At 44.4% G+C, this 20,028-nt stretch overlaps 1 protein-coding gene across 6 annotated transcripts in view; it reads right to left on the bottom strand.

Moving 5' to 3' along the window:
• Nucleotides 1–20,028, bottom strand: part of SUSD6 (sushi domain containing 6) — a 76,853-nt gene that overhangs the window by 51,300 nt on the left and 5,525 nt on the right. For 4 of the 6 annotated variants that reach the window (XM_040557254.1, XM_040557245.1, XM_040557246.1 and 1 more), the window contains exon 2: nt 19,395–19,481. The gene's annotated coding sequence lies outside the window, so the exon portion shown is untranslated. Of the gene's footprint in view, nt 1–7,348; nt 7,526–12,294; nt 12,434–19,394; nt 19,482–20,028 lie in introns of all 6 variants that reach the window. The other 2 variants (XM_040557249.1, XM_040557248.1) reach the window with 2 other exon arrangements.

A 20,028-nucleotide genomic window follows, 5' to 3' on the forward strand; every position in this document is an offset into this window, starting at 1 on the left:
CAGGAGGTTTTTCTCATTTATGCAGTTGTGTTAATCTGTACCAGGGAATACACCACAAGGTATGTATACAGTAAAGGTTTATTTTATAAACCCTCACTACCAGAATGTAGTTCTCCCCATCCATTTGTTGTGCTTCCATTTCCAGTGATGTGGCTAAAAGCATCGGTCTGCTATACACACGGCTGCAGCACCAACAAGCAATACAGCCATTTCAAGAGGACACCCAGTTGGGAAATCTTTTTCCTAAGCCCTCCATGTAGCTTCAGTGAGTCAGTTTGACATTTACCTAGTTATACTAGTTTTTTGTTTGTTTGTTTGTTTTGCATTTAGCCTTAATATTTATTCCTAAAAGCAGACCATCTTCAAGGAATTTAGGAACTGCCATCCCAGACACGAGAATGTCCACTCACCACTTCTAAAGGACGACGACACTTGCTGTGTAGCGCTTATCATTTGTATCACAGTTTATACAGAAAGTTCTTCACAACAGACATGTTCCAACACCAGACCCTTCCAGGATACCAAATCCTTGATATCCGGACATCTGTCAGTGCAAAGCTGTTTTCAAAGATATACGCACACAGAAACTGCTCTGAGAAATAAGACTGCCCCTTTAGTACTCTGAACACCACATCTTCCAACAACCTAGCACTACTGTACTTCTTAATTTACTCTGTTTGGTCAATTTCAAATCCTGGATCTAAATTTAATCCTGCGCTTAGGATCCTAACACAGAGCTGTCTCAATAGCTCTTAATCATTGAGGGGAAAAAGCAGGCCTTCAAGAAGTTCTCGGCACCACAGCTCAGTGTGGTACCTATAGCTCATTACGTCCCCTTGTTCTTCTTAGTAGCAGCAAAGCATTAAATGTTTCCTATGTAAGATGCACCATTCTCACACCACAGCCATACACGCAATTGCTCCAAACGCTCACTGTGACAGAGACCGGTTACAGGGGTGTTGGACACATTTCACTCCGCAGAACCCAGCCACGTTTCTCTTTGGACAATGCGCAATTTAAAAAGGAAAATCCAATTTTGCCTTCTCTAACTGGTTTCCCTCAACAGGCTAATTTAATTTGATTTTCTAACAGTGGATCAGTTTTAATTATATTCCAATTTGAGGAGCACAAGCTGGACGCATCAAACCAGAGAGGCACTCTCAGGAGGATCACTGCCCACCACTTCTCACAGGTGAGCATACACACACAGAGCAAAGAGGCCGGGCGCTCAGAGCAGAGCATCCAGCCCAGGTCACTTTGTAATAGCGCAGCAAGCTGTTTTTCCTGTGACCTACAGCCACGATTCAAAGGTTGAGCACTAAAGATTCCCACCATTCAGCTGAGGTGGGAGAGAAGAAACAAGCCAGGAAGGAAAGAAGTACGAGTCCCCAGGGTTAAACCCGTCATGAATCCTGTAACCTGCACTTCAGCGGAAGGCCAGTTTGGTCCTCAGGGTTCTCCCTTGTTTATATGGCAGCATCAGTCCCTCAGCTTTTACTGACCACTAGTCTCATCCAACCCTTGCACATCAGTGCTGCCACGGCTGGGGCCGAGTTCCACAGACTAGCAGGGGGAACAGGGTCCTTGCAGCAGCACAGCACCAAGGCTGGTGGCAGCAGGAGGGGAAAGGCACAGAACTCCCACCTCAGCTTTGCTGCTCAAGGCTGTAGTGCATGGAGCTGCTCCGGCTCAGGTGAGCAGCCTGTGCTGCCTGCTGGGCCGAGAAACCGCACAGGCTTCTTGCTCCTAAATCCTGCTCTGTCTTCAAGGCATTAAAATGTAGCAGAGAGAATTTATTGTGTGTTAAGATGCTCTAGATCAAAACCCTCCACCTAAATCAGGGCTCTGAGTAGCCTGGTTTCTATGCAGATTAAAAAACAAAAAGCTGGGCGAGAGTGCTCGACTGTAGCCAAAGGCAACACAGGCTTGCCTGGTTAGAGGTAGTCAAATGAGATCGAAGTAGGAAAAGAGGGAAAAAGTTACAGAAAGCAGGACGGCAAAAAACAGCAACTGGCTTAGGCAGTACAACTTACGTTTCTGTGCAACAATGCAAAAGGCTACAAAGTGCTGCATATAGGCAAAAACAATGCTTGTGCCAGCCACCCTAGGTCAGAGGAAGAGGTACCCAAGAGTTAAAGGACACGGGTTATTTAATCTTCTGCCCAACACCTCTGCTTTTTCACCAGACAATCCAGGACCACATAAACACAGCTAGCATTCCCCAGCCTCCAGGTAAAACCCTCCCAAAGAGCAGATTCCCTCCCGATACTCACAGGGGCAAAGACAAACACTGGATAAAGCAGCAGGCCTCTCGCAGGGGGACCACACGCCAGAGGTGAAGCAACCCATCAAAGATAGCTGCTGAGCAGCTGCCTGTAAGGTGACACTGCCCACCATCCCCAGCCAAGCACATCACTCCAGCCACTGCCACCTCTGTGCCCTGAAGGGGCCTACTTGGATATGGTGCTTCTCCAAGCACCCTGGGCGACTACAATCAGGCCACCAATCTATTGTCACAAGACACGTGCTGGCAAAAAAATTCCCAGTGACCTCCACTCAGCTTAACCAGAAGTGTGCAGCAACTCCTTTAAAGGGAAAGATTTTTTTTTTTAAGGCATTTTGCAAATAGCTATGAAACTCTTGCCACAGCCAATAATCCTTAAGCAATTTCCTGTCTCTGGAGGCAAGGTTTGCCCAGAGTGAATTGATTAAATAACGGTTATTAAAATTAGTATATAGTAAGCTGGTTTAACAGTCCCCACTTCATGTTTTTAACCTGTAACACACTGCTCCAAGCAGAAGCACAAAGTTCAGCTACAAGAGCTTACAGGACAGCGAAATTAATATGCAAAACCAGCCAAACTGTAAGATGAAGATTTAAAACTCCTTTCAATGGCAGAGGATTTTCGTGTTCATTTAATCCATTTTCAAGCGAGTTTCTCAAAGGGAATTCACCCAATCCCTTTATTACTGTACTCCTAAGATTAAATTTGCTTCCCCCATTTTGTGAATCTGACACAGAATTTAGTCTTAGAGAGTCAGCATCCTTCTCACCAGAACTGTTCTCCTTTTGCCTCTGCAGCCTAAGACTTTGATGCAAAACAACAAGCTAAATCCACCTGCTCCATCGTTCAGTATTACCAACTCTCACTTCTTTTAAGGCCAAACATTTTAAATAAAAGCCATGCAGAGAGACAAGTGTTAGTACCTACAAATGCTAGGGGTATGTGTGGGGTAAGCAGTTAGCCTGACAGCAGCATGCAAAACTTGCTCAGCAGTCCTCTGGCATTTCCTGAAAAGAAAGCAGTAGTCACCCGATGAAGGAATAAGAGTAAAATAACAGCACTAGAACAGTTTAAGAGGAACAGAGCAACCACTTAAGGTGTGCTTTACACATACTACAAAAACCTGCACCTTGCAGAAAGGTACAAACATCCACATATCGGCACCTGCCTTTCATGCGCAGGTTAATGTAGCTTCTTATTCCTCTCCACAAGAGAAAAAAATGGGCAGAGTTTCCAGGAATGGTGTGTGCACAAAACTGACAGTAAAGATTTTTTTTAAGCTAACCTCATTTCTCTTCACTACACGAACAGAAAAACAACTGTTAAAAAAAAATAAGGTGTTAGCTGCAGCTCCATCTAAAAAGTTGTATTGCGAATGTCATGTACAGCAGTAGTCAGAGAAGCTGGTGGTCTGTCATTTGCAACTGTCCAGGCTTCCAACAGAGCCTTCAACATCGCTTAAAAGGCCACTTAACTAGCTTCACTTTGTCAGAAGGCTAGCTTCCATGTGTTTTTATACAGATTCTGGTTCACCTAAAACTGCCTTTCTGGGTGAGCTGAGCATGACATTTAACAGATGTAAGCAACACAGTTGCCTCTCAGCAGCAAACTATCTTCTTTGTCTGCCTTTGCACTTCTGGGTCTCCCTTCCCCATGAAGCAGTCATTGTTTCACACGCAGGGCTTGCCTGGAAGAAGGAAGTGGGAGGAGGACAAAAAGAATCCTGCATTGTAGAAAATAAATAGCTCCATTAAGGCTCCAAAGGATGCTGTAAGGCACATTTTGAGGAAACCACTCTCCTTACAGTACACTGCAGAGCACAACAGCTATAAGGAGCCCTCTTTCCCCAGCAGCCGCATCCCCTTCCCTAGCCTTTAGCAACAGTGCTGCAGCCAGACATCACCTCCTTCTGCAGCCCTCCCACCACCTCCAAAAAGTGCCTCTGCAAGTCACTGCAGAGGGTGCCTCACAACACCCCTGCAAATGGGAAGAGATCCCGGTGAAGCACTATTACTGCCCCTTGTCAAAGTAATAGATGGACAACCCACTGCCAGCAAGGACCGAGCCCAACAACTTAATTCGGAGAGACCAAGGTTAAGTTTCACCTTCACTGCTAAGCATGACCACGCTTTATTTACACCAAGGGCACCAATAGTCTTCACAAGTTCCTTGCATGTAAAGAAACCAATTCTAAATACGCTAATTACATTTCGGCTGTGTTTGGTATGATGCAGATGTAATAGGGCAGGAGTTTCAACTCTTTGCAGAAGCACTCCCATACACCTTGCTACAGGGTGACATCAAGACTTCTGACCAAGGAAAGCTGCTGGCTTCTGTCTTAGACCAAGAGCAAGTTTCAGCCTCAGACCTCTGCATCACAGAACATCAAAAGTTACCCTTCTCAACAGGTAAAGGCTCTCAGAAGGGAGGCCTCTGTAGAGCTGAACGGCACACCCTTAATAACACCGACATCTAGAGAACACTGAAGTATTACTTGGAAACGCTGGAGGTCCTTCATCCTGCAAGGACAGAAGCAGAGCAGTTGAAGGTCACAGTGTCAGCAGCTGCAAGAGGTCCAATCCCAAGTTTTCTCTCTTTTTTAGGGGGCGAGGGTAGGGGTGGATGGGCTAGGGGGGAACAGAAGGGGGAATAAGCTTGACTGTTGGACTTTCTACCCACATACAGCCTAGAGACTCAGAAAGGTATACCACAGAAGGAAGTCTTGATGTGATGAGAATGATGAAACATGGGAGAGAGAGAACCAGCCATGTGAGGGCCTTGTCATTTCAGAGCACGATGATGCTCGATCCCCACTGCACATTCCTGAGTGCACAGTCCACCTGCAAACCAATCATCAAAAGCTGACTACACAGGTTAGGTCTATCCCTTGGCTTGCTCTCCTCACCTACAAGTAGCCAGCAGACATTATGCAAGCCTGTTGTTTGACTAGAATAGAGTTGGAGAAGATTTCCCCATAAATAACAAATGGGGGCAAAAAAATTGGGAGCTTCCACAGGTCTAGCAGGTCTGTTTTCCTATGTTTGAATGCTGAAACATTTTCCAAAAGAAATGAAAGCCACACACTTACTTAGAGCAGCATCTCCTTTGCCTTACACAGACCACATTTATTATAAGATAAACTGGCTGTCAAATATAAAAAGAAAAGGTTACATGGCATTTTAGTTGCAGGATCTTTTTGTGCTGTGCATAAAAGCCCCCCAGTCTCTCACCCTGCTTCCTCCTCTTCTGCATGCACCTCCCTCATCCCCCACCCAAGGAAAGCCTCTTGGCTGAAATGTCATATCCTATCCCATTCTCTTTAACACATGCTTTTTAATCTTTTTGACACATTACAGATAATTATTCTGCCTTGCTGTGAAAGTATGTGCAACAGGACAGATGCACACTGGAAGCTCAGGGCACACACCAAAGGATAAACCTTTGCTTCAGACAGGTATGTGAGTAGGATAACAAAACCTTCTCAAGCACTTCTTGCCTCATTAGCATTTGCAGTGCAATGGGAGGCACAAGTCTGAGACTACAAATCGGACCACACAGTGCTAGGTGCTGGATAAACCCAGAACAAAAAAAGACACTGAGCTGCCATCACAGAGAGAAACCACTTGGTTAATCCGAGCCACAAGTGGTTCCCTGTGATCCTACTCTCAGCAGCAGTTTCTTAGAATTTAACCCCTGGAGAAATCTAGAGCTATTTGGTCTACTGCAAACGTGCAGAAAGATCTGAGCCACGCCTGTTCTTAATGCTCTCTTTGTTCATTACAGTGAATTCAGAGGATTGAGAAGGAAATTAAAAGGTCACTCAGATAGGTGAGCTATTTCTGTCTCAGAACATGCCAATAACTTGGCTCAGATGCAAGATTCAGAGAGCACGACTGCTTGGAAACAGGCTTCCTCAAATTCTTATCAGTAAATATTCAACTCTCTTTTTATTTTTACAGCTACAGTCACTGACATCAGATTGATTCTTGTTAATTTATAAAACCAGATTTATTTCAGGGGTGAAGATTAGGACTGCATGTTCATTACTTTCTTTGCCATTGGCTCTCCCTTTCTGGTTCCCAGCTCTTTCCCCTCATCTTCAAGCCTTAAGACAGTCTCTCCTCTGCTTTCCTTTCTCTTTTGTTTCTTAAGATTACTACCACACCCCCTTACCCTCTCTGCACACACTCCAATTCACACTTCACACACAAGCAAACCTTCCCTCTTCCCCAGTTCCTTGTGCTACTTCCTCAGCTGAACTCATTAGCGAGGTCTCCAGGACTTCCCACAACTGGAAAATCGCCCCTGGGCATATTGGAATGAGTTTGTAAGGTTTTGAGGGCAGTTACTTTGTGCATTTTGCAGAGGTGCCGTGTGGCTGCAGCATTTGCAATTGAGAGACACGTGCATGTGTAGCTCCCCCTCAGCGAGGGCTGAGCTGCGCTCTCGATTCTCAGAGTGGAGGTGTGCTGCATACTGGTAACAGAGGCTACACTCCTCCACCTGAGGGGTTATCACCACCCCACAGGTATCTGCCAGAGGTTTCCCTAAACAACCACAACTTGGAGCACAGGAACCTCCTGCTTCAGGGAAAAAGGAGCAAACCTGCTCCTCTCTAATGCCAGATGTACTTTCACAGAGCCTGATGCTTCCCCTCGTGCCATGGCATTTAATTTTTTTTTTTAGCTGTTCCCCAATTTAGTTATGCCTCCTTAAGAGGAAGAACCTATGCACAATCCTACACCCTCACCCTTGGCTGAGATCAAGAACTGCTACCGAAAATACCTTTCAAGGCTTGATACCAAGCCAAAGCACAGCTGCAGCATGGACAATAGGCTACTGCAATAGCAGTGGCAAGTATAACACTCAGAGCAGCAGGACAGAAACCAAGTTCACTACTAAACATCTCCAGTCGTCCTGAACGTGAATCTTGTCCCTCAGTTTAAGCTTTTTTTGAGAGGTTGTACATTTTGGCAGCAGCACCTTGAAGACCTTTGTACTACAGAGGAAAACATTAAGAGATCTCTCTTTGATATTTTAACATTTATCTGGCCTCTACTTACATTCCACCACCCCCAGCATGGCTGTTCCTCTCCTGATTAAGGACAGAGATGAAATAGCTGCCTCCAATAGCTGCCTCCTTGCGTTTTTGTAACTGGCCCCAGTGGAGTTCGCAGGATCCTGCTCCTGCTCCCAAACACGGCTATCAGCAGGTCTCGCTCCTGTGGTTTTCTCTTCTACTGAGGAAAGCATTAAAATTTTAGCGCAATCTATTGTAACTAAATCACTCTACCATTAATCCCGATGTCCCCAGATGCACTCTTCCTCCTGACAAACAGATCCCTAGGGTTTGGGCTCCTACACAAGCAGATATTTAACACAGCGTGGCCCATGGCCTGGCTCTGCCCAGAGGCCTGACCAGGCTTGGGGCTATCCGCAAGCTGCACCATTTTGCACCTGAAGCTGCCTGCAAGAGCACCTTGCCTCAATGAATGTAGCTACTACTAGGCCTCAAATGCTAAGAAGCACAGCACAAAAGGATCATTGGGGAGCCCCTATCGTAGGTGTATTACAGCCCGAAGAGAAGCCAGCCAGCCCCAAAGCAGCCCGAAGCTGTTCCCTCAGAAAGGACTACCATTTTCTGAGCACAGAGGGGAAGGACAGTTCCATACCACATCTTCCCGCAGAACATGATCTGGGGCAAACCCCTCGGGCCCAGAGCCAACCATCTACCTTCCTCAGTTTCTTTCACCAGGACAGAAAGAATCCCTCCTCTAGAGGTCCATGCTTCCCCCCTAGGGGGAACCAACCCACACCACTGCCTTCCACAGTAAAGCAACAGACAAGCATGTCAGTAGGCTGGGCAGAAAAAACATGCTAGTGCCTTTTCTGTGCACTGTATCAGCTGGTGAGAACAAATACCGCTCTCTACACACACACACTGAACTGTTCCAGTCTTTTATATATGGAGAAAGTTGGTATCCACATTCCCTCAAAAAAGGAGAACCAAAACTATTTAATATTTCTATTTTGCCTTAAGCATTCCCATCAGCATACATCTCACTAACCTAGGGGAGAACTTTCCTGTTAAACCACAGCAGCTTCTTTGATAGTAACAGCAAACCCTCCTCCACATTACAGAAATCTAAAAAAAAAAAAATAAAAAAAAATCTACCATCATATTCTGTTTGACACCCTTCTTAGTAAATACATCAATCCTGACACACACTTATCTTTACATGCAGAAGACTAGCAAGTGACATCCCCTGAAAGGGGAAAAGAAAAATTTTGACCAAGGCTAGATTTACAGGAAAAGGGGAAGAACGGTCTTTATCTATGCCCGGTTGAGATGCCATCTGCTCACAACCCTGCCTGTTCCAGCCGTGCACACACGTCAGCAAACCTTTGACACTGCCTTCGGGGTGGAGAAAGGTGCCTCTTCCCACCCAAACCTCCCCAGGAACGCACGAGATATGATTTCTGAAGGGCTGAGTCACTCTCCCCAGCACGGACCAAAGTCTCGCTTGTGTTGTGTCAACTGCTTTAAACAAACAGGAACCCCACGCAAACAAAGACACCAGGAACAACTCCTCACGGCTGCACTCTTCCAATCCCTGCACGCCAGAGCGGGGGACGCTGCGGTCTGCTTGGCACTCCCAGATGTTTGTCTGCTGCGGCACATCACCACATGCCCTTACCCTCCCTTACTAAAGTGGAACAGTACTGACAGGTACAAACAATTATATCAGTAGGGAAAATGTAAAAAACAACCACACACGGAAAAATATCCCCAGTTTCTCATTGAAACAACAGTGTTCTGGTATACAAAGTGAGGCAGATTTGCACAGAAACTGCATTCACAAGCAAAACCAAGCTAAAATAAGCCACCACAAGGAAGGTGGGGTGGAACATTGTTTTATACTGAAGAACAAAGTTCAGAGGCCATAAGTAGCAGGAAAACAGAAGGAGAAACTATTCAACCGAGCACACTGAACCAGAGTTTCAGGATCAGTCACCATCTATACACACACACTTCAGTTCCACAGCTCAAGCAACATTTTATGTATGTTCCCCCATGCCCTTTATTTTTCAATGCCCATTTAGAAATTCAGAGCAATAACCTGATACGCTGGAGCTGTGCTATTACAGCCCACTGCAGACAGGATAGAAAGAAAACACAGAGAATTTGTGTAACAAAGCAAAACAGAGCAAGAGAGGAACATCTGCTACGTTTACCAAGAGCACCATATGGTCTGTATCTGAGGTACAGAGAATGAGTTCATTCATATTTAAAAGCAAAAGTAATAGGTCACTCCTTCCAAGATAAGAGGGAAAATGCCTATTTCCCAACTCCACTCCTCCAGCCCTATCATCCCCAAACCAGATTTCCAAACCAGATATGGCTTTCTGAAGAACTGGTGCTGCCAGTGCTCTGGCCTGGACAGTCAAGCTCAGAGCACTTCATTACAAGACGCCAGACTGAGGAGAGTGAGAATGCCCCTTTAGCAGTTTTGTTCAGCCTTAACACAGCCTGCTTTATCCACAGCCCAGTCAGAGCTGCAGTGCTGAATGACTAAATTTTGTCACTAGATTACAGCAATGCTCTGGAGCTATGATGCGTTTGGCAGTAGAGTCGATGGTTAGCACAGTAAATCTTAACTGCTATCCTGGAGCCATCTCTAACTCCTGAAAGCTCTGCCCTTAATCGCAAATACAGGTGGCTCAGATCTAAACACCCAAGAAATATCCTTCTTCAACAAACATGGCAGCATTGCTTTCTAATGTCCTGCCAAACACAGGTGCAACAGCTGAGAAGGTTTCTACTCCAGCAGTGCTACCCCATAGGGGTCTGCCACACCGCAAAGTTGTAATACAGGACACAGAAGTCAAGCAGGACAATCTCAATACATCCTCATCATCTCTTTAAAGAACACGTCAGTTTTAGTTTTCTTCTATTTGATCACCTGTTGGTAGGTATCACTTGGCTGTGAAAGTCCTCTGCAAGTAGGTAAGATCCCTGGTACTAATAGTCCCTCAAGAGCTGTCAAGATAGAGCACACATGTTAATTCATTTTTTGTAAGAGTCCCTTTTTCCCAATAAGGCCTTGCCATATTTGCTGGCTCTTTATTCTTCCCAAAACTTGACTCTGCACTTGCTCTCTGAAATTCAAGTATTCGCTTTGTCAATTGAGTTTTCATTGCAAGAAACGGATGGCAAAAAAGGATTAGAAGGATTTTGCAGCAGTGCTGAGCAGCCTAAGCCACAAAGAATGGTGTATAAAAGCCTGCTCTGACAACCAAGTGCCAGGAGTAAATAAAATGGAAAATGACAGGCCAGATTAGCAAGTGCCAGCGTTAGCTCCCAGATCCACCCAGGTCACAACATGTCCCGGTCTCCTCTCTCCGTCCCTTTAAAGCACTCCAGTCTGAGTCCTGGTACACGGCTGCCCTGACTTACACATCTTGCTGTGTATTTGGCTCTCTGACCATGGAAGAGAACTTGGCAAGAAACCCAGGGATGAACACTCGTACAAAAAGAGCAACCCACAAGTGTCTTCAGCAGAGCCAAGCATTTGCTCAGAGGTATTCCCATGTTCTTGGTGTGTAGCTCTCAAATGGACTTCAAGTCCCCTGCCAAGCAGCAAGACAAAAAAAGCAGTGCAGCAGAGATGAGACATGGACAGCAACTGTGTCTGGTTAACAGCCTCACTGCCAGGAAGTGCAGGAGGAAACCGAGATCCAGTATCTGAATTTTACCTATTGCCAAGTATTTACTTAGAGGTGGGTATCACACTCATCTAAGGATCAGGAACTCCAACATTATGCTTATAAAGCCCTGTTTTGATGACACCGTTATAGCATTAAGTGTTGTTTTTTCCCATGCTTCCCTCCTATGTATTTCCTTTACTGGTGATCCCGCTGGAAAAGGACACACATTACACTGGAAAGCAGCAGAAGCGGTGTACTCTTGTGATATGCAGCCTACAGGATGTAGCTAGGGAAGCTGAAAGCAGACTTCTGACTTCAAGGCCTTCTGCAACTCAGGAAGCCTGTGTCGCACACAGCTTAAATTATCCCTGTATAAGATTTGCTATGCCATCAGAAGTCACCCACAATCAATTTCTAGCAAGATCCATACTCTAGATTTTTTCCCATGTGAAATGGAAAACCTACTGCCAGCAAAACCATCACAGAATTAAATGCATTTCCAGACTGGGAGGGGGAAGCAAGGGGGTGTAGGAGGGAGATGGAAATCAATAGTCTTGGAAATCACAAAGACTAGCACAGCTTTAAGCAAGTCAAAAGCCACTGGGAGAGATTAAATACAGACTTCCATAACAAACACTTTTATAGTCTCTTTTCTGTCTGGTATCATTAACTCTGCTTGTGGCTAACTGTGATAAAAGCCACAGCAGCCTAGCTACTCTTTTCAGAAAAGGAGGATTTTGTGTAGACAAAATCTAGGGCTTTGGGGTTTTTCTGTTTGTTTTTTTCTATGTGGAACTGGGGATATCTTATGTATTACCTGAATCTATGGGTGCACGTGGTGTTCACACCACACTCTGGTGCAAGCAGCAGTGGAAACCTGAGAACAAAGGAGGGTCAGAGCAGACCAGCAGCTGTGTGGGTGACCCCACCACGTGCACACAGGACTGCAGGAAGTGGCAGTGGTCAAAATGAGCACACACGTGGCACCTGCCCTCTGCAAAGGGTAAAGGAGACAGAGAGAGAGCCTGGTATTTCACAGGGCAGAATTCTTTTGCATTTTCTTTTCCCAAGCCTGCTTTCTCAGCTCTGCAGTCCCAACGTTAAACTTCATTAACAAAAAGAGGCATAATTATTTCCCGCTTAAAAGCGGTTAAGCTTTGCCTCAGAAAGTCTCACTTTGATCCTCTTATTTGTCATCCATACAGTAATTAAAGTGTTTTTCTTCCCTCTCCCCATAAATTAAAAGGAGCTTCAGGTGTTAGAGATGCCCTCAAGCTGCTTGGCCACGGTCTGAACTCACCTGACTCCTGATTGCTCATCACATCATGCAGAGCAGAGAAGAAAAACAAACACGGTCAAAGCCTTCAACCCTGGGAAAGGCACGTTCATTCTGCAGGATACCAAAATGGTTGTATCTGTGTCAGTGGGCATATTAACATCTGAAAGGAGAAAGTAGCATTTCACCCTCCAAACTCTCACAGTCTTACATGAACAGGTGTAAAGCAATTTTTCAGGCAAAGGTAGGATTTCCCAGTTGATCAAGTATACTTAATAGTCACTGTCCACTAGGCATTCAGAAATCTCAGAGCAACAGGATTTCTGTTTCCTGAACACTAATTGAGCTTTCCTGCCAAATGAAGTCTGGAAAGGAGGAAGCCATTCTGTTTGATGCAAAAGCAGATGAGGTCTAGCTTAGTGCTACTATGAGAAGAGGTACTCAAATCCATCTTTTCCCAGACCAAGCACAACTACACCCTCAAATTCAGGCAACAAAACTACAAAAGAAAAAAAAAAGGGCAAAGTATCCTGGCTTCTTGTTCAAGAGATTCACACAAATCTTACTCTGTGATATAGCTGCCCCATGCATGCTTGTATCCTAGATACATTCAGTGGCTTATTTAACAGCTGCTATAGCAAAACGTGCATCTCCAGTCTGCAACACCACCAAAAGCAGAGTCAGGCTGTCCAGAGCCCATCACTAGCTCAGTGGCAGCACTGGGGACCCCGCTCTGCTTCTTCCTACCTTAATATTTTCCAGCTGAGAAGAGCATTTCCACATTAAGACCTAGTTTTCCTTTCCAGGCCAGGTAGCAGCCCCATATTCCTGAGTTTGGCGCTTACCTGAGACCAAATGACGAGATGAACAAAGACTTGTGCCCTGTTACAGTGATGCCCACATCTGCCACCCCTCCCTGCACACACATGGTGCACAAACTCCCGTCCTCCCGTGCACGAACGGGGTCGCAGGCTCCCCAGGAATCACCTGGAACACCAGGGGTGGCTGGCACAGCCCTTCGCAAGCAGCTGGGAGCTTGGCAGCCTTACAGCCACACGCTGCAAAAACCACAACATAATGAAGTCGCACACCGCAGTAAAAGGCACGCAGCAGCCACACATTACACTGGAAATTGACGTTAATTGTGGAAGTAAATCCACACACAATTTTTATGCAATGGGTTCTAGCTTCTGTATTTTAGCCCTTCTTATTCCAGAAGGCGTCAGAGAAGTTCATCCCGGGTTACAGAGGGCTACCTATAAATAACACAGCCAAGCTATCCAAGGGTAAGCCTCACCCCAGCAACATCTTCTCCACAGCAATATCAGAGAAAAAGAACAGGCTTAACCTTTTAAAATCAGTAAGCTAAAGTGGATTGAATTACTTAAAATATCTTTTGCAAAGCACACACTAAAGAGAAAAACCTATGGACAAATAATACCCCTAAATCCTTGGGTTTACCACTGAAAGCATGAGAGACTGCAGGGGTGTTTGAAAACATCATCTTTGTATGTATGGAAATGCTTCATCTATCCTAACAGATTTATGTACTATAATACTTGTTTTCATCTGACGATGAAGAGGGGAAGACAGGAAGGGAAAAAGTTTGTCTTTCTGGGCAAACATCTGGGCAAAGATATTTTTATATTATACAGGACAAGAACTTAAGAAACTTTTATTCACATAGAAGAAACAGACTAGTTATAATTAGTTACATTTTTCTATGCTCTTTTTTCCCTCCCTTCCTCCACAGCATGCTACTTGCCTTTAATTGTCATTTGTGTCCCCGTCTGAGAGCACTGCCTAGCACACTATAGAGTACATCTCAATTACAGACAGACACAGAGCTAAGGAAATTGATCTACTGTGAAAAAATTCATGCGATCAATGAGCTCACCCAGCTCGTTGCTCCATTTCCTGCAGATGCCAGAGGCTTTGACTGGCAGGAAGCACGCAGAGAAGCCCAGGCAACAGCCACACAACATGCATGGCACTGTGCAAAGCCTGCATTAATGCTGCCTGTACTAATCACCTTTCCTAACCTCCCTTGTTTGTTTCCTTAAAGGCTAATAGAGCCTCCTGAGCTGTCTGTTTTCATAAGCACTGTAACTTAAATACCCTTCTCAGCATCCGATTCCTGGGTGGCAGGCTCAGCATCACATACTGCTGAGCACACTCACCAAGGGACTCCATGTACTCTATTTCCAATATTCTTATTTTATTTCTCTTCTCTGAAAAGGAGAGAGCATTTCCACAGCAGTCTTTCACGCATCACATACAGACTGTAACAATCGCCTTCACGGTGCAGGTCTGAAATAACACTACTGAATTCATGGGCTCATCTCAGCATAACTAATGAGTTAAGCCAGCTTCAAAAGGCCTGCTTAAATTATCTTATCAGCTCCTCCTTAGCCTCACCCTTCTCCAAAAAGTTGTCTCTACTTGAAAAACGGGCTGCCTGCTACACTTACAGCAAATTCTACTACCGTCACGTACAACAATTTTGGCTCTGTATCCAAAAAGGACACAGAAGGAATGCTAAGGTGATCATGAGTCCTAGAGAAAAAAAAAATCTAGATAGAACTTATTGATTTTTACATTTAATATTGTTCTTCATGTCTTGAACAACAAAAGAAGAAACTCTGCACTCCTTACTGCATCCATCCTATAAAATCTCCCACCTGTGGGCGTTATATGAACTGAGCGCCTAGCATGAAGTTCTAAAAGTGAAGAAAGTGGTGATGCTTTGAACTTTTCTGAGGTGCTAGACAGCACCTACGTCTACACCCACATAGAATCCAGGATATGTGCTTGTCCTTGTTAAGGTGCTGTATTGCTTAAGCCAAATAATATCTCACAATAGCTTCAAGTACCACTTTACATAGAAAGGTGGTGCAAAATTCCTCTATGTACTTGGAGCCTGTTAAACACTTGCAATAAAAAAAACACAACAATGTACACTTGAGACAGCAGGAACCTGTTATGCCACAGTCAAATGCACATTGGAGGAGGACTGCTACGTACCAGCTTGCTTTAGCAAATATGGTTCCTTGTCACTAAGTACCTCAGAGAAATCATGTCTTAAATTCAGTAAGGCTTATCTGGAATAACACTTGGAGAGGCTGCAGCAAATGCACAATTCTGCAGAAAGCAGCATTTCTGATTCAAATCCTCCTCTTCAGTCAGCACCTACCAATGCACTAGCACCCTGCTGGAGATGGCAGAGAAGAATGGGCACAGGTATGCAGATCAAGCCAGGCAACAGAGAGGGACTTACAAGAGGCAGCACACATCCAGGCATCATCTTCGCATCCAGGTTGAGAGAATCCAGAAGCACGAGTGCCAACTGTTTAACGTTCAGTGGCTCAAATGCTTCAATTTCTTCCAACTTCAGAGTTCAGTCCCTTTCAAAAGTCTTGTGGGCATACACATCTCCTTTCCCATCTGCCTGTTCTACCTCACACATTATACAAGGCAGCCTCGTTTTAGTTCAAAAGAACCCAAGTTTTTCAGAACAATCTAACAAACACCTCCTGCAAATCATCCATATAAAAAAAAGAGGCAATGACAGATTTCAACCTACACTGCAACAGACCTATCTTCGGGTGACATACCTCTCAAACAGGAGATTTACTACAACAGGTTTCTGTAACAAGCTGTTTTTCAGATAAATATTTCACATCGATGACTTCCTCCCAGACTCTCACTGCCATAAAACTGCTGCTCTACCAACACCGAGGTGAGTTTCTGCTCCCAAAACCCCTCTATATAAGTTACACATCAATAACTATGATGCCCATTAGCAAACAGCTGTCTTTTCTTGCTACTTTTATGACAGATTTGCTGAACCAGAGAAGTCTGCTTTTTATCATGCTGCAGAGCCCTTCCTGTTGGAAAAAAGAGAGGATTCGGACAAGTGAATGGCAGACCAACCATACTGCTGATTTCTTTGAACAGACACAGCAAGGACATGGGTGACACCCATTCCCCCAAGCACCTTTATGTGAAGGACCCCTCTTTGTAAAGGAGAAACAAGTCAAGCTATACAACTCACATGAACCCAGGTTGCCTCACCACAGCTCATTTTAGGGAGCATACAAATGAGGAGCATGATTCCCCACCCAACTCGGAGGGGAAATACCACCCTCAGGTCGTGCTGAGTCCCACCTCCCACCCAGAGGTGAGGTGAGACACGTATCACCACCCACGTTGACCCTCGATGTGTTAGTTAATAGCTAAACTATGCTAATTAAAAGCTCTAGCTTCCCAGTAAAGGATAAATACGGATGAAAAATTAAAACCAAGAAGAGTCTATAGGTATATATGGAGAGATGGTGTGCACCAGCCCACAGCAGAGCAGACAGCACTGATACACACACCTGGGCGTTAGGCTTTCCATGTCCCACACTGATAGAGCAGACATGGGGGAAACAGACATGTAAGTGCAGGCTAGAGAGCATCCGAGGCCTTATGGGAAACTCTGAATAGGGTCTGTTCAGAAATGCTTCTGCAATCTCCCTTCTGTTCTCACTTCACAGGGTAAAAATAACAGGAAAGAGGAATCCTGTCTTCTGTACTGCAACCTCAAGTTCTTTCTCTCTCACACACCTCCACCCCATTTCAGGATGACTGTTTCGTATCATACAAGACAAACATTACATTGAGAAGTGATAGAAGATTAATAACTGTAAGCACAGGGCTCTCATTCACAGGAAATGCCCTGCAAAGGCCAACTGAGTGTAAAGAAAAGAAGATAAAGCCCAGCTTCACATATGCATCAGAAGGTCAACAGAATCGAACATAGAAAAATTCCTCTTTGGAAGTGCTCATAAACCTCTTCCTGCAGCTAATGCTTCCATGCAAGTTCACTTCAGGGAGCCACACTGGGCTCCTCACCTGTGTACAGTCACTAGCAAAAAGTAAGTTTTTTTTGGTTCTGGACTCCCAGCCCCAAACAGTTTAAATCAGTCTCCTCAGATAGGCCCCATCAGAAGATGCCTCTCTCCTCCCCAGTACTCTTTCACATGCTTTGAGTTCAGCTTACCTAGACTTCATCTGCATAGCCCAAAAACATGCAGTTTGAAAAGACAGATTCATCACTTCATGCTTTTTCAACTCTGCATTTAAGAAAAAAGCTCCATCAAAACAAAACACTGGGCTGATACACATCTGCTAGCTGAGCGGATGCACTCGGTTTCTGTCTTCCAGGGAAGCTCTTTAGTCTGTCTAAATCCCTCCTGTCCCACTATTCAATACTGACACTAAAGAGGGTCTCAAAACACCCTGCAGGGAGAACAGTCCCTAGTGAAAGACAGCAAAACCCCTTACAAGTTCACCAGAAGGCCAGCTCAGCCGGACTCAGGACAGATTATCCACTGAGGATTGTCACCAACTATCCCCAGAGAACCCGCTATCACAAACCAAGCAGCTGTGCTAGGAGACTTGCTTTTAGAAGCACAAAGATGATCTTCCCCTCAGCTTTGTACTACTGAGAAAAGGCTAAAGAGGCTAACTGGGTAGACTTCAACCCTTCCTTTCTTGACCTGCAAGCTATTTTCCTAACACCTTTGTCTGACCTTCCACACCAGCCCTATCCAGTGTCTTCACTACAACCTCCTGCCCATAGCCACAAACAGAAGTTGGTGAAAAGGCATGGTTTTTAGTAAACTATTTTTCTGTTAAATTAAATGCAGTCATATTTCACTATATGCCTGGCATATAAGTTCTTCTCTCCACTGCTATGCAGGTAATCTTTAGACTGGGAGAAGATCATTGTCATAAACATAAATACATAAACATAAAATACATAATAAGTAAAATAAAACAATATATAGCTTGCATATACATTCCTCCTAGGAAAACTTAGAGGCCTTTGGAGTCATGATCAAAAGTTAGTCTCTTTAAGGGTATTTAAAAACATTTGAGAAACAATACCTGTTTGCTCTTGCCAAGGAAGGAGGAAAAAGACAAAAGGAAAAACGCCTTCTAAGTTTCACCTACGTGCCTACTTACATTTCTTCAGTCGCATGTTCCAACATGTAACAAAGGATGCCGCTACGTTCAAGCCCAATATATCTTTCATCAACGAAAAGCTATTTTCTCACACAACAACATGAAAAATAAACACACGCATCCACCAAGATGTGTCCTTAAGTGAAGTGTACAAGTACCTCTCGGGAGCATCCAGAAAATCTCTAAAGATTTCAATGAGCACTCCTAGCGAGACCCCTCAAAACTCAAGTTAAGCCTTTGCACTCAGGGTAGCTGTTGCAGGAAACAAGGACAACAGGCCAGCACAGCAAGAGGTAGCCAAGGAACTTATGCCTCATCACTGCTAGCAGGATCTGGGGGAAGAGGGAGGAACAGGAGGAATTATCCCTATTCTTATTAGCATCAGGACAAAGGCTCACATTAGTTCCGTCAGCACTAGGACTCTTCTAGAGTACTGAATAACAACCTTGTTGAGAGCATTAGAGGGATTTACTCCCCCCTGCTCAATATACATCCCTTCTCTTAAAAAGGAGTCCAAAGGGTAAGGTCCAAAGAACAGCTTGATGTTTAGTACTTTGAAAGACATACCCAGGTAGTTTCTTGCCACTGATTCACACACAAAAAAAAAAAAAACACACACAAGATCCTTCAGTGATAGCTTTTCAAGGATAGCATTTGGAAGCAGGCACACACACACACAAAAAAAATATTTTTTGTTCTATGGAAAAGATCAGATAGTACAGGTGGCTTATCACGCAAGGTTAACTCTAGAAGACAAAGGAGGTCAACAGCTTCTAGAACAAAGCCAAGGAGTGGTAAGGGGTAAAGAACACCAGGAAAAAAACATCTTGTGATAGTTGTGATAGCCAAACAGCGTAAAAAACAGGTTACAGAGGTATCAGGAAAAAGGCTGAGGCATGGCTAGGCTATAAAGGAGTCGGTTCCTAATAAGGCATTTCAGAACACTAGATTTCGAAACAGGAACTAATGCTAGCAGCACACAGATGTCTCGTCACAGTAGAAGAATATGGAAGGCAGCACAGCGTGACTTTAGGGAAAAGTCACCGGCATTTGGACAAAAGTTTAAAAAGCGAAGGGGAAAAAAAAAGTAAGCACATTAACTTTCATCTTACCTGGTGTTGACACAAGCTGGCATCCAACAGTTGTCAAGTCAGTATGATAAAAGTGATGATTCCGTGATGATAGGTTGATTCGCACACCTAGGAATGCACAAAAAAGTAAGTATCAGCTATGAATATATATATATATCAGGGATAAGAAGGGTCCTGGCACATAAAAGAATCACAAAGCTGTGGGTAGAAGCAGCTCTATTATGTTTTTAGGACACAGGCACGCAGATATGCTTGATTCAGGCATTACCCACAAAATTCTTATCTGGGTTTGAGATTTACGGCACAAGTTATATACAAAGAACGTTCAACACCACCCTCACACAACCCATTTAAAAACCTCAAGAGGGTAATGGATCACAGTTTCAAGCACAGCAGAGAGTTACTGAAAGAAGTTTTTCAGCGGTATCCAAGCTTCATGAATTTTTTTTGATGGGACTGAAACTTATGAGAAAAGTTACCCAAAATACACAACTAGAATTGCATCAAGTCCAGCTACCAGATACACACACATACTTCTACAAATGAAAAGAAAAATAGTGACCACAAATTGCACGTACTTCCCAAACAAGCATAGGAGAAAGGATATTTACTTCTGTGGAACCAGAAAAACACAGGTGTAACTTACAGTGTCTTA

Source organism: Cygnus olor, chromosome 5 (assembly GCF_009769625.2).
Source record: "Cygnus olor isolate bCygOlo1 chromosome 5, bCygOlo1.pri.v2, whole genome shotgun sequence".
NCBI classification, from domain to species: domain Eukaryota; kingdom Metazoa; phylum Chordata; class Aves; order Anseriformes; family Anatidae; genus Cygnus; species Cygnus olor.